Below are 10,149 nucleotides of genomic sequence, written 5' to 3'. Positions count from 1 at the left end.
TTAGTTCTAGTCATGTACTAGTACATAGTACCTGCGACATGAACCTAAATAATATGACAGTACCTACATTTAATTTTGTCATTTTGTATAACTGGCATACAAAGCTCCGGGCCAGTTTCTCTTACGAGTTTAAATTGGTTGTTGGAAAATTATTTTAAGCAAGTACCTACACGCACGCGTTGAACCTTCGAAATAGAAAGAATATTGAATTTAATTTTTGTCGAAATAACTCGTGAATATAAAATTGTGAATGGACTCGGACAGATTATAATAATCCGGTATGAGATAAATAGTGTTAAATGGAACAAAAATGAATAATAGTGTAAACAGGAAACATACACATAAATTAATTAGCCAAATAAAGTTGAGGGGAAATGTTATCAGCTTGGATGAAGTTAGCCACACAAATACTTTCAAAGTTCTTTTTTGACAATTTGACATTATCAAATGTAGTGTCAGGTCTGGTGCGTGCGTCATATTGTTTGTCAACAAATTAATTGCAGTGCTCATTTTGAAATAGGTATTTCTTCGGTCCCGTTGTTGTACTGATAATTACTGTAAAATGTGAGACGACGTTTGCAAGGTTATCCAACATTGATAGATCCAAGAATCGAAACTCGAAACCAACAATTATTGGAAGTTGACGTCGATCAAAATAAGTTTTTGATAATTGAGTACTTCACCATTTTTTGTTAAAATATGATACTGCGGTGACTATATCAGTGAATTTATTGTGGTTAATATTGTATACAATAATATATCATTTCAATTTTCAATGTGTGCAGTTGTGTTTGTTTAGTTCTTCAACTTGAAGGTGAGTTTATTTGGTTTTTGGCACAGAAATCAAGCTATTTATATTACAGTTTCTACAAAAAAATCTCAAACCGGTTATTGATTTGAATATTATTTGTAATTTCGTTCGTTTATAATTATTATTGTTCGTTTACACATATTTTTATCATGACACATTATCATGTAGCGAGGCGTTTCATGAAAAACTACAATGTTTTGATAGTAATTTGTTTTTTTGCTAAATATTCAGAGGCGCGCCTCATCAAATTATTGAATTAGTTGCCTCTAAAATAATGAAAAATCGAATTCTAATGGCCTATCTTTATTAGAAATTTGCTATATCTTTGGTTGAAAAAAAATATAACTAAACTAGCCAAAAGTATGGTAGGTACATATCGTTTTTTTTTAAATTAAACTTCTGGCTCCCATATGGCGGTCGAATAAACATGCCTCAATTGCTGAGATTGAGCCCAATAAGTGGTTAATTTAATTGCTGCAGTTCGTCTGAGGTCTCTAATATAAATGAATTAATTGAAGTCATTATTGCTGCACCCACTTGAGGGATCAATGGATCACACTTGAAATAATGTCACAAACCCGCATTGCATGAGAACATTTTGTATTTTATTTTCAATTGGAATAGGGAGCGGATATACCTATTAATAAATAAATACAAATGTGCTTACATGCGCATTAATGATAAATTATATGCCTTTTTCGATCTTACTGATTATGACGTTGGTCATTAGCAAATAATAGTAAAACACATTATTATAAAGAAGAAAAAATTACAATGCTTGAAGCCTAACACACATTACGCTATACACTTCAACGCTTATTTGAGAGTGGCCTATGCAGATTATATGTTAAGGCGTCACACTACGCTATAATCTTCCTTAGGAGAGGGGGTCAGATCAATTGGGGAACTGCCGCGGAATATCATTTCTTTGTATGGGATCTGTCACCTTGAAAGATGACAGCCGCGTGATCACGGCGCACGGTAAATTGAACTGATTTTCCTGCCGTAGAGGGGGTCGCATTATTTTCAAATATCGTCTGGCTAGCACGCCCACACTTTTAACGCAGATTGTACGGCGAGCGATATGTAAAACGCGTTGATGCGCATAGCGTAATGTGTCTCCACCCTAAAGCCTGTGACAGACCACGCTATAAGCGCGCTATATTATCGTGGCTTGGCCTATTTCAGCATGTTCCCATTTGGATTGCATGGCGAGCGATATATTATATTGAAATATGCATGATCAATCCATCAGTCCCATTTTATGAAGAAATATAAATGATATTCCGCGGCAGTTCCCCGATTGATCTGACCCCCTCTCCTAAGGAAGATTATACACGCCCAAATTATGCGCGCATAATGTAGCGTAATGTGTCTAAGGCTTTAGTCATTATATTTCCAACGTCAACCATGTCATGTGCCAGTGTGTAGGTAAGAACCCGATAAAAAGTTATGTTTACGAACATCAATTTTTTTAATAGCCATGCAGTATCACCCAGTATAACGCCGATTTTCGACCTGTTTCAGATTTTGATCAAATTCAGATTTCAAGCATAACGGTTATATATATATTGAATTGTTTCGAAATATAGCAAACTGCTGTCTGTTGCGAGGTCCATTACAAATATTTATTTACTTATACCCATGCACATACGCGCATTGAAATGCAAATATTTGCTAGAAAATAACAATGCTTCTGAATAAATTATGATTTTAGAACAAAAAAATACATTTTGTAATGTGGCTGACATTTCATGGCACTTGTAAAATGTATCAGAAGAACGGTTGCGTGGCCTATTTCATGTTTAAACTTAAATTTGGATTTGAGGTCAAAATACACGACCAAACGGAATAAATCTTTTTTTTAATCAAAAGGTATAGCAAACATCTAGTACGGATATGTGCTATTTTATTTATTTGTGTTTTAAATTATAAAATATGGGCCATTAACAGAACTACATTTTTTGTGAATAAATAGTTACTATTTTAAAAATTATCTTGCCTAACCTGCAATTTAAATATAAAATAATAAAAAAATGGTAAAAAATACGTTTTTGGATCGAAATTTTGAAATTATATAATACAGGGTTTTCCAATAAGAGGTGTTATTTTGAATAGCCGTATATTTCGGTAGATGTTACTTTTGAAGCTGTCATTTTTTGACATTTGTCAAGTAGAAACTACGCCATTAATAAAAATGGAAGGATACACGCTTCAACAACGCATTGAAATTATTAAAATTCACTTGAGTGAATCAAATGCAAATCATCTTGAGTGATGAGGCCCATTTCCACCTCGGTGGCTTCGTCAACAAGCAAAATTGTCGCATCTGGGGCTCGGAAAACCCAAGAGCTATTATTGAAAAGCCTCTATCCTCAACGTGTCACTGTTTGGTGCGGTTTATGGTCCGGCCCTTACTTTTTCGAAAATGAGGCTGGAGCAACAGTTACGGTGAATGGATTGCCCTATCGAGAGATGATTAATGATTTTTTATGGCCGGAATTGGATGGTATTGATCTGGACAACGTCTACTTTCAACAAGACGGCGCTACGTGCCACACAAGCAACGAAATCATTGATCTTTTACGATTGAATATCAAAATAAGACCTCTTATTGGAAAACCCTGTTCTAGTGGATCTCCCGCAATGCCTCGCTATTGCTAATGTCTTTCTCGGTCGCCTCCGAATTTTTCCACTATTCACTACTGTATATCACAATGTTACTGTTAAAAAACTACGTTACATCGACTTCAATTCGACTCTTATATCATTACGGTGCAGAGATCAGGCGTCCCCGACTTCTACCATATAAACACTCCCGGCACTAATAACAACAATCTTTGAAATTTTCAGAGATATCGGTCGACTGCTTTTCGAGTTTTGCGAGCACAAACATAGGCAGGCTGAATTTTTATATATTACTAGCTGACATATACCATATCGTACTCTTTTGTAGGCCTTTTTAAGATATATAATTCTGTAGTATATTATTTTGATGTGTCTAATAAGGTTTAGCCAGCGTTAGCAATGTAAGCGCCCGAAAATGTTGTTTTTACGATTTTATTACAAAACATTGACTTTTATACTTTCTATATACATAATATGCATGTATTAAATACATAAACCTTCTGGAACAAATTCTCTAAATGATAATGAAAACCCTATCAAAATTCGTTGCGTAGTTTAGAAGAACTAAGCGCACAAACAGACAGACGCGGATAGCGACTTTATTTTATAAATACTATACGTACGATTTTTTATCCTCAAAGTCTTAAAAATATAAGTAACTATTTACTCTCAGATTCACCCATTTTTATGTAAATCCGCACCAGAGTCCCAACTACTCCCAACCGATTGAATTTGAGATTGAAAATATTCGCTCTCACCCATGTTTTCCCACGAAGACAAATAATTCTTGCACACCAATTCGTTCTTCAAACCAGCCGCATGGACTATAAATGGTTAAAGCAAAGACTAATAACTCTAAAGATAACAGCAAATATTTACTTACATTACCCACGTCTACTTATATGATTAGGATAATTTTAATAAACTGTAATAGAAGCAATACATATAATATTTGGACCTGTTAAACTAAATATACCTAATATTATTGACTTGAAGTCATTTTTTAACTCGACCATTTTGCGTTTCGTCTGTCTGTAATTTTTTTTTATTAGTTTCAATTTTCAATGGCAAAGTTTGTATACCATTTTTTTTCTCATTCCTCACTAGGCTTTCCTGTTCTGAGGCGGTCTATAGTTTTATAAACTTTTGTATTTAGTTTCAAGTTGTCTTTACATCGTTTTCATAATGTTTTGTAAGTTGATTATCGCTTTATTCTCTCAGCCATGTTTTTACTTTTGTTTTAAATATATTAATTTCCGTTATTTTTGTTCTATTTGGTAGAGCATTTTAGTTTCGTAGCGTAGAATTAAACATTTCTCTGTCCAAAAGATGTATTTAAACTGGAAGTATCCGGTATATTTTGGCTTATTGCTCTAGTTGAATATTTATGTTGGGCAGTGGAGTATTCAGATATGTTTTTTTTAGTTTACTATAAAATATTTCTAACCGGAACCTTCAGAATTGACGTTAGTACTCCTTTGTTATTACGTTCCGTTTCCGTTCCGTTTCAAGATGGTGGCCTTTTTGAAAAAAAAAACGCGGGCGCAGAGAAATTTGAATAATAGGTATATTACAAAACTGTTGCTGTCACTATTGCTGTTACCCTCCGAATACTGAGCGAAAGGGACAACTGCGCCTAACGCTGATAATACCTAAATAAAATCGTCAAAATCGAGGTTTTGTATTCCCCTGTATTCTCCTCCAAAACTGGACCGATTTCTGAGTTTTTTTCCACCAACTGTATTAGAAGAAAATATTCTATGTCTGTGCGTTTTGCTTTTTTTTTTACATGCATTGTAAAATTTGTATGCTGAAAGTCTGTTGATAGCTTTCAAACTGGGCAATTTTATGAATTTTTGGCGGGTCGTAACTCCTATGAAGTAAATCAAACAGACAAAACGTAGGACCATGCAAATCCACTATTGTCAGTGAGGTATATAGATAGAGTCAGCTTTGTCTTTCGAAGTATAGGCCACGCATATCGGATCATTGTCCGATGTGAGATATCTCGGGCCTCGGTCGGTTACAAGAGCTCGCCGGGCACAGGTCTCCGGCGATCACTTCAAAATGCCGACATGCACGCTGAGATATTGTACAAGTCGTACTGGAAAATATAGGGAAAGCAATGTTATAACCTTTCATCTGTAAGTAGGGTTTTACCATAATCAGTAGTCGTGTAAATTGACTTGTTAAAAGTCGTGGAGCATTTGCTCAGCAGTGCGCGGCTTCCGTTCCTCGTTCGTTGAGGTCGTTCGCGGTCTGAAGGATTCGGGCGACATCGACAGTTTCCACACCCCCCCTTCCTACATCCCGCACTAGAAAAATATTTTTCAATGATTTTACAAGTAATGTAGACTCTATTTATATATAACTGTGTGGTGTGACTGTACTGGTATTACACTGGATGTATTCAGCTTGATACGCGCATAAAGGTGCAATAAAAAAGACAAAGTTCAATGCACAATAAAATACGGTGGCACCATTTTGCTATTCAGAAATTAATTCAGGACGACACGACGCGTCGCACGATTTCAATCTCCCGAGAGGCATCAAGTATAGAATATAACACTTTATATTTATTGTGTTAATTTATAGTACCTAAAGATATGAACTAGAGCCAATATTCAATTTTGTGTAAGTACCATACTTTGCTTTATTTTCTAATTGCCTTTCAATTTGGGAAGCTCGCTTTGGTACCATTCATTTGATAACCAACACCTCTGCCATAGGTCACCCCAAGTGGTTAGCTACGTTTGGTGACTTAGCAAGGGTGCCCGGGTTCACGGGGTGAGCCAGGTCTGCCCACCTACTGTGTGGTGAGCCGGATTTGGAGAGTCTGGTCGAGGGAGATCTTTTTACGTCTCTGGACTCTCTCGACCCATCGTCTAGCACCGCAGTGGGAGGGATGAATTCAAACGTCCGTCACTCCTGACACATTGACCCCCGATTCTTACCCACCCTTCATACCTCCTTTTCCTTGAAAACCCTCCACACAGTATCCTCCAAGATGACGTAGCCTATAACATAAAATAAGGTTTGCTCAGGTTTCTGCGGTGGTCGTAGCCACCCCTCACACCCTCTCCTTCCTTTCCTCAAAGAATCCCCCATACAACATCCCCAAATTCATTTTATCAAAACATTCCTTCGGCAACGCCACAAAAAGCATATAAAATTACGTTCTGCATCACAATAATGCTGCATTTCTTTTTTACACATTAAATAATAGTGAGACAAACGATGTACGTTTGTCTCAAATGAAAAATGTAATAATTATCACAATCTCCCTACCCGTAATAATACCCGCATGAAACACTGTTGCCTTTTCGTCGCCGTCGCTGGAAAGTTGCCGTGAGAATTTTCAAAGCGCCCAATGAAAAAATATATAATATTTTTTAATTCAAAATTTTTTAAACATCGAAAAATTCTCAGTGTCGTTTGTGGTCACATTTTTTTTCAGTGGTGAGATAATGATTACATTACCACTGTAGTAAACGGAGACCTATCTCCTCCGAAGGTGGCAAGTGGAAGATTAAGGGGGGGCTAGGGTTAATTCGTACGAAAAAAGGCATTTTTTTGTGAATTTTTTGTGACAACACATTTAAAATTTCTTTATTAAATCTAATAGGACAGTAAAGTATGACATTTTAAGAATACTGTATAAAATTTTCACGGAGAAATATTAAAAAACACGGCAATGGCAGCAATTATTCGGACGTGTCTCAAAAAAAAGTAGACTGGCGGTGCCCCTCATAACTCGGTGCTGGGTCATCTGAAATCAAGAAATTAAAATTCATTCGTTAGATAATAGTTTTTCCCAGGTAACGCTGGGAGGGTTTTAATTTTAATTTTTCACTTTTTTGGAACACTTTGAAGGGAAAAACGCTATTTTTAGTGAAAAAAATCGGCTAATTTGTTATTGTAAAATAATAATTATTAACAAATTTGAAAAAAACTCTCCAGCGTTACCTCGTAAATTATGTACAGAAATAGTTTTCAAAATTTCAAAAGGATCAGTGCAGTAGTTTTGAAGTTATGACGGTCACCGACTTTGAAAACGTGAGTTGTGGGAAAAACGCTATAAAGTTTTGAACACTAAAAAATCTGGTATTAAACGTTTATAAGCAAATTTTATCGGCTTACCTCACACTGAATCATCAATGCCAGGTCCATAAAGGATGTTGCTATCATCCATGATGTCTAAAGCACCTTTTTGCTCCTGTCTACGACGAATCCTGCCTTCTTTAGTTTGTCTCTCAGCTTCCTGCTCTGCTCGGCTTATACGTATGGTCGGGTAGGGATTAAAATCCGACAGGTATAAAAATACTCGTAACTTCGTCAATTTTGCTCCAATCAACTTGAAATTTGAACACAATATTCTTAACATATTAAGCATTTATTTAAAAAAAAAAAAATGCAAAAAAAAAAAAATTTAAAACCCTAGCCCCCCCTTAAGAGATTGATTCTTCTCTTGAAGCGGATAGTCTTGCTACATATTTTAAGAGTAAAGTTGAAAAAATTCTGGCCATCGGTGGGGTAGGATAGCCTTCTGTCGCAGCAACAAGTCCGCTCTTACAGCAGTAACGGAAGAAGATGTCATACGTGCTGTGAAGTCTTGCCCAAACAAGCAATGCGCTCAAGACCCCATACCGACCTGGCTCTTAAAAAAATGTCTCCCGGATATAGCACCTCTAATTACTGCAATTATCCAGAAGTCTAGTAAATTCACTTGTACCGGGAACACTTAACAAATCAATTATAATTCCATACTAAAAAACAAAATCTTAGTACTGATAATACAGATAATTACAGGCCAATATCCAACCTACCATTCCTATTAAAACTGCTTGAGAAAATCGTTGCCAAACATTTAGTGGGGTACTTGAACTCCGCTGGTCTGTTTGCCAAAAATCAATCCGCTTATCGACGATTTCATTCAACGGAAACTGTTCTTTTGCGGGTTGTTTCTGACTTGATCATCGGGATGGAAGCAGGTAAGTTGGGTTTGATATCTGTTCTTTACTTGAGTGCGGCATTTGACACAGTATATCATAGTATTTTACTAAATGTGCTTGAAACCGAATTTGGCGTTCTAGGTGATCCACTCCAATGGGTGACATCGTACCTGTCTGGACGAGTAGCCTCAGTAACTTTTAATAAATGTACATCACCTGAAACTTCCATCGAATTTGGAGTTCCCCAGGGTTCTGTCCTAGGCCCCATTCTCTATACGAATCGTCTTGAACAACTAATTCACTCAGCTGGCTTTGAATCACAAGGCTACGCAGATGATCGTTTGATTTTCAAGTTTTGTTCTACGGACGAAAAGACGTCTTTAAAAACGAGGTAGCCTCATTAACACAGACTCAAGTTGGATGTCTGTCAAAAAACTTAAACTAAATCCGACAAAGACAGAATTTATGTGGATAGCTTCCCCTGGAAGGCAAGCTCTCCTTGACTTCAGTCCAATCCGTATTCAGGATACAGATATAATCCCTTCTGCAGAAATAAAATTTCTGGGTTTCACTATGGACAATAGTCTTTCTCTTGAATCGCAAATTTCAAAAGCTGTGAGTTCTGGTTTCTCCCATCTAAGGCAGATAAAATTAATCAGGAGATGCCTTCCCTCTGATGGAGCAAAGTCACTCATAAATTCGTTCGTCGTCTCACGTATGGACTAGTGCAATAGTCCATATGCCGGCCTACCTCAAAAACAAATCAATAGAATTTAGTCAGTTTTTAATGCTGCAGCGAGAATGATTTTTGGTGAATCTAAGTATTGCTTTCACTGACTTCGATGCCCTGAAAGAATAGAGTTTAAGATCTGCTTGATGACCTTCAAAGCATTGCAAGGAATGGCGCCAGCCTATAATCGGAACTATGTGTCCGACAAAACTTAAGCAATAGACAGGACTCTAAGGTCAGCAGATCTAGATGTTAGTAATCGTCTAACCGAACTTTCTAAGTCAAATCGAGCCGTTTACTATGATCGTTCTTTTAGTGTAACAGGTCCGCTCATCTGGAATAGACTTCCCTCAGCTCTTACTAATCTCCAAAATTTGGTTGAATTTAAACGGGCTTTAAAAAAAAAATATTTAAAAAATCTTACCATTCATAAATCTTCTAAAACTTCTTTTCAATATTTTATAATAAGCCATATTCTAAAACTTCCGGTAATTGTTTGGTTTCGGTTGACTCCTCATTCTACCTTTTTAAAATGTCTGCTCAGAAAATTCTCATTTCAGAGCACAAACTGCCTCCTGTTTTATATTATGTTTTTGTTTTAATATTCTTGTCCTGCTGTTATTGTTATTCTATGTTTTGTCATCACTTTGTGTAAACAGTGTATTTAGTGTTATAATATTAGATCTGTATTGGGTAAGGCATACGGTAGGAATAATTTTAAGAACCACTAATATTGAATTACCACTTTTAAATTTGTCATAGTTAAGCGCACTTGAAGTGAAATGACACTAAACTGCGCTATATAAATGCTATGTTATCTATAATATTATTACGCTAGCGTCTGGACGGTCTAGGCCCTCTGATTGGTCGAATTCAAATCGCGTGTTTCGGGTAAATTCCGCTAACTTGAAAATGAAGACCCGATTTCATACTAACATAGGATCGCCTCATTTAATACGAGATTTCAAAAACATCGTTTCTGCTAATATAATTTTTGGATCATATCGAAGAAAATATGTTAAATACAT

General features: G+C 36.2%; 1 protein-coding gene across 1 annotated transcript in view; it reads left to right on the top strand.

Annotated features, from left to right (window-relative positions):
* The first annotated feature begins 152 nt into the window (after window positions 1-152).
* The window catches only part of hfw (leucine-rich repeat domain-containing protein hfw), a 31,369-nt gene continuing 21,372 nt past the window's right edge, over window positions 153-10,149 (top strand). Inside the window, exon 1 of the mRNA XM_089636799.1 lies at window positions 153-814. The gene's annotated coding sequence lies outside the window, so the exon portion shown is untranslated. The remainder of the gene's footprint in view (window positions 815-10,149) is intronic.

Source organism: Hesperophylax consimilis, chromosome 10 (assembly GCF_061612785.1).
Source record: "Hesperophylax consimilis isolate HC1 chromosome 10, BYU_Hcon_1.0, whole genome shotgun sequence".
In the NCBI taxonomy this organism is placed as follows: domain Eukaryota; kingdom Metazoa; phylum Arthropoda; class Insecta; order Trichoptera; family Limnephilidae; genus Hesperophylax; species Hesperophylax consimilis.
This window is presented reverse-complemented; position numbering and strand designations above follow the sequence as displayed.